Raw genomic sequence first — 5,665 nt, forward strand, 5'->3', positions numbered from 1 at the left:
TTTCTGACATCAAGGAACTTAAATTTATTGGGGGCAACCATTCATATACATGACGAATACAAGATAAATTTTAATTCTGGGGGTGAAAACACTAACAGCTGTAAGGGGTTATGAAAGACCTCATTGTGCTGTATTTGAACTGATAGTTTTACTAGATAGATTGCTATTCATAACTGCATGTTATCTGGGTACCTCTCTATTTAGAGGGTGTGTCGAGGAGGATCCAGGTAAGGTCTTCCTACATTCTTCTTGTGTCTCTTTAACAAAATTTATTTCCCTTACAAGGTTAATTCTTTATCAAGGTTAGTTCTTTGTTAATTGTGTCTCTGATAGGGTATGAACTTGTCTTGTCCTGGAACTTCATTGGTTCATTAAAACCACATTAAGGATGATTGATTGAAGCATGACTATTCATAGATCTGAACAATGAAATTGGCTTTTAAAAGGAAAATAGAACAGGTGGACATAGAAAGAGAAATCTAAACCTGAAGATACCAAAACTGGGCAAACACAAATGAACTTCAGCTCTCTGAAGGAAAAAGTACACAGTTGCCTGGGCCCTTCAGGGAACCATAGGCATCAGAGAAATATACGGCCCTTTTGTAGACCCATCTATACCTAGGAAACATGGGTGCCAATAAAGGGAGAATTACATAGTCCCACAGAGGGCAACATAGGGAGCTGTGGGTAGAGCAGCTAGATGTTCCTTGGAGAAGTTAGAATTGACAGGAACAAAAGCCAGCAGTAGTAGCAGTACTGCTGGTGCTGAAGGGTTCCTGCACAAAGACAAGAATTCCTGCACTTATTTTTTTTGGAGGGGGGAAGGCAGGGCAATTGTGGTTAAGTGACTTGCCCAAGGTCACACAGCTAGTACATGTGCCAAGTATCTGAAGCTGGAGTTGAACTCAGGTCCTCCTGACTCCACTCTACTCACTGCGCCACCTAGATGCCCCAGAATTCTTGCATTTATAACCTAAGTTCCTGGACAAAGAGCTAGAAGCAAAGAGAATTAAGTCATAGAGCCTTGGTGTGGAGAAATGACCCTGGATCTTTTCCATTACTGGTACTGTGAGTAATGTACGGGAACTGTTCAGGTACAGTGCGAAGTGCTGGCTCCCTAGAATATCTAAATGCTTCTTCCTCTAGAATGGGAAGGGATGTGATACTCAACTTCAGGGTTCTGTTTTAAATGCAGAAGATAGTAAAGGTCTCTGAGGAAGACTAGACTTTTCAGAGAAAGAAAAATAGCCATCATGGTTTGTTGGCTTGGGTGTGAGGCCTCTGTATTTTCTATGAGATGAAAGAAAACCTGTTCTGAATTTCATGTGTTGTTTTCCTGAATGCTAATGGTTAAGTGCTGAGAGTATTGTAAAGGGGGAAGAGTACTGATGCTGAAATCACAGGATCTGGGTTCAAATCCCACCTCAGACACTTACTATCTGTGTGACTTTAGGCAAGGTGCTTAACCTCCATGTGCTTTCATTTCCTCATGTAAATGGGGGCAGAGTAGAATAGCCAGCCTTTAAGTTCCCTTCTGACTCTAGAGTTATGCTCCTCTAGGAGATGAGTGTTCTTTCCCTTTTGTTGTGAAAATCTAGGTACAAGTTTGGTTCTAATATCCCCAGGAGAAATCCTCGGGGGTGATAGATTTTGTTAAGAAGTCCTCAATGTTAAATAGACTTTGTTTAAACTCAGAACTTCATAGCTGGGCCATGAGTTGAGTATATATTTTTCATCTTAATTTTTGCAATGTGAATATATAGAACAGTATCCTTTGGATGATAATAAATTTCAGTTAGCTGCCCTGTAGCATTCTGGGGTTCAGTGAGATTTTTTAGGAGCTTGGGGCTGCAAGGCTGAGAGGGTAAGGAAAGGCTGAGTGTTAACCCTGGGATGGGAATATTTCCTCCCCACTCCTTGCATTACAGAGATAGCTCAAAAGAAAAGTGATTGAAATTCTATGGGGGTTATTTAGGAGTATCAGCAAATAGCCAGAAGAACACTGGTTTTGAAGTTTTTCAAGGCTAGTTTGAGACCTGAGGGCATAAGAATCTAAGATCTGGGAGTGCTGAGGAAGTGGTTACAATCAAGGCAATTTTAGAGTGTGCATTCGTAAGAGAGAGACAGTAGAAGAAAAGGCCAGGGTTGTAGTGAGAATATGTTCTGGGTAAGCCTTGACTATACATGTAGAGGTTGGAAGTCTATATAGTAGCTCAGGACTTGCGACAGTCAAAAAATGGATGTAATCTAAAGCAACGTTAGGAGGACTAGGTTCACTACTCCACCAGCAGTTCATTGGTGTACTTACTTTTTCCCTCATCCCCTGTAGAATTTGTCACTTCTAGATAGGTGTGAGTTGGTACCTCAGAACTATTTTATTTGCATTTCTCTAATCAATAGCGAGGGCAGCTAGGTGCCACAGTGAACAGAGCACTGGGCTTGGAATCCAGATCTAAGAATGTCATTAAACCTCTGTTTTGTCCTGGTCAAATCACTTCTGGAATAATGTTTTCAATTACAGATATGATATTTCAGTAAGGATAATAAGCTGGAAAAAATGCCATTTAAGGGTCGGTTAAAGAAAATAAGGATTCATAGTTCAGGCAAGAGAAAACTTGGGGGGAGGTGATATTAGCTATTTTCAAATATTTGAAGAACTGTCAAAGAAAGGAGGGAAGAGACTTTTTTTTGCTAGGACCAAGAGGGCACAATTAGGAATAATGAGGTGGAAATTATAAAGACACAAATTTAAGGTTGATCATTTTTTTACATTTTTATTATTTATTTTAAAATTCTTTTTAAGTTTTGAGATTCACATTCTCTCCCTCCTTCCCACTCCATCCCCCATCTTCCAAGAAATAAAGCAATGCTATTAATTATGTATGTGAAATCATGCAAAAGATTTCCATGTTAACCATATGTTTAAAAAACCACTAAAAATAAAGTGAAAAAATTATACTTCAATTTGCATTCATAATTCATCAGTTCTCTCTCTGGAAGTGGATAGTATTTTTTTCATCATGCATTCTTTGATATTATCTTTGATCATTGTATTGACCAGAGTAGCCAAGTCTTTCATAGCTGATCATCATTACAACATTGCTATTCCTGTGCATAGTGATCTCCTAGTTCTTTTCACTTCACTTGCATCAGTTCATACAGGTCATGCCATGTTGTTGTTTTATTTATTTTAATTAATTTTTAGTTTTCAATATTCATTTCCACAAGATTTTGAGTTCCAAATTTTCTACCCATTTCTCCTCGACCCCACCCACTCACCCAAGATGACCTGCATTCTGATTACTCCTTTCCCCAGTCTGCTCTCCCTTCTTTCACCCCCCTCCCTTATGCCCTTCCACCTTACTTTTTTGTAGGGCAAGATAGATTTCCATACCCAATTGCCTATATATCTTATTTCCCAGTTGCATGTAAAAACGATTTTTAATATTTGTTTTTAAAACTTTGACTTCCAGATTCTCTCCCTTCTTCCCTCCCCACCCACTCCCATTGAGAAGGCGAGCAATTCAATATAGGTTATACATGTGTAGTTATGCAAAATACTTCCATAATAATCATATTGTGAAAGACTACCTATATTGCCCTCCATCCTGTCCCACCCATTATTCCATTTTCTCCTTTAACCCTGTCCCTTTTCAAAAGTGCTTGCTTCTGACTACCCCCTTCCCCATTCTACCCTCCCTTCTATCCTCCCCCCTACTTTCCTGTAGGATAAGATACCCAATTGTGCATGTATGTTATTCAATTCTTAAGTCAAATCTGATGAGAGCAAGGTTCACTCATTCCCTTTCACCTCCCCCTTCTTCCCTTCCATTATAACTGATTTTTCTTGCCACTTTTATTTGAGATAATTTACCCCATCCTATCTCTTCCTTTCTCCTCTCCCAACATATTCCTCTCTCACTCCTTAATTTTATTTTATTTTTTTTAGATATCATCCCTTCATATTCAACTTACCCTGAGATTCCCTTCAAATACCCTAATATTGAGAAAGGTTACAAATATCATCTTTCCATGTAGGAATGTAAACAGTTCAAATTTAATAAGTCCCTTATAATTTCTTGTTCCTGTTTACCTTTTCAAGCTTCTCTTGATTTTTGTATTTGAAAGTCAAATGTTATGTTCAGCTCTGGTCTTTTCAACAGGAAAGCTTGAAAGTCCTCTATTGTATTGTATGTCCAGTTTTTTTTCCCCTGAAGTATTATATTCAGTTTTTCTGGGTAGGTGATTCTTGGTTTTAATCCTAGCTCCTTTGAACTCCATAATATTATATTTCAAGCCCTTTGATCCTTTAATGTAGAAACTACTAAATCTTGTGTTAGACTTATTGTTTCCACAATACTAGAATTGTTTGTTTCTAGTTGCTTACAATATTTTTCCTTAACCTGGGAATTCTGGAATTTGGCTACAATATTTCTAGGAGTTTTCCTTTTGCGATCTCTTAAAAGAGGTGGTCAGTGGATTCTTTCAATTTCTATTTTACCTTCTGGTTCTAGAATATCAGGGCAGTTTTCCTTCATAATTTCTTGAAAGATGATATCTAGGCTCTTTTTTTGATCATAGCTTCCAGGTAGTCTAATAATTTTTAAATTATCTCTCCTGAATCTATTTTCTAGGTCAGTGGTTTTCCCAATGGGCTATTTCACATTGTCTTCTATTTTTTTCATTCTTTTGGCTCTGTTTTATAATTTCTTGATTTCTCATAAAGTCATTAGCTTCCATTTGCTCCATTCTAAGTTTAAAGGAATCACTTTCTTCAGTGAGCTTTTGGATCTCTTTTTTCCATTTGGCTACTTCTGCCTTTTAAGGCATTCTTCTCATTGGCTTTTTGGAACTCTTTAGTCTATTTTTGAAGGTGTTATTTTCTTTACTATTTTTAGATCTCCTTTAGTAAGCTATTGACTGGCTTTTCATGATTTTCTTCCACTATTCTCATTTCTCTTCCCATTTTTTCCTCTACTTCTCTTACTTGATTTTCAAACTCCTTTTTGAGTTCTTCCATGGCCTGAGACCAATTGATATTTTTCTTGGAGGCTTTGGATGTAGGCTCTTTGACTTTGTTGTCTTCTTCTGGTTGTATGTTTTAATCTTTTTTTGTCACCAAAGAACGATTCCGTAGTCTGATTTTTTGTTCTGTTTGCTCATTTTCCCAGCAAATTACTTGACTTTTAAGCTCTTTGTCAAGGTAGGACTCTGCTTCCAGAGTGTGGAATGCTCTGTCCCAAGTTTCAGGAGTTTTGTGCAGCTGTTGTCAAAGATACTTCTAGGCACCCGTAAATTTTCAGTTCTTCTAAGGTGGTATGATCAAAGGAGAGGTGTTTACTCTTCTCCTAGCCTGTGCTCTGGTCTGCGAGTGACCACAAGCATTCTTTTGTGCCTTGAACTGTGAGTAGGATTCCCTCTCCATAGCTGCCACAAGCTCTGCCACATCAGGACTCTTGATCACCCCAGGACTGCCACACAGATCCAAGCAGGGCAAAGCAAGATAATCCTGCTTCAGCACCAGAAAAGAGATCCTTGCATTCCCCCTCTAATCAGTTGCTTGATCCCCCCACCATCTGTGGGCCTGGAGCTCTGGAAGCAGCCACTGCTGCTGCTGCTGCCACCACTGCCATCTCTGTTGCCCCAGGGCTGGGGCTGGAACATG

This window comes from Trichosurus vulpecula, chromosome 2, assembly GCF_011100635.1.
Source record: "Trichosurus vulpecula isolate mTriVul1 chromosome 2, mTriVul1.pri, whole genome shotgun sequence".
Lineage (NCBI taxonomy): Eukaryota > Metazoa > Chordata > Mammalia > Diprotodontia > Phalangeridae > Trichosurus > Trichosurus vulpecula.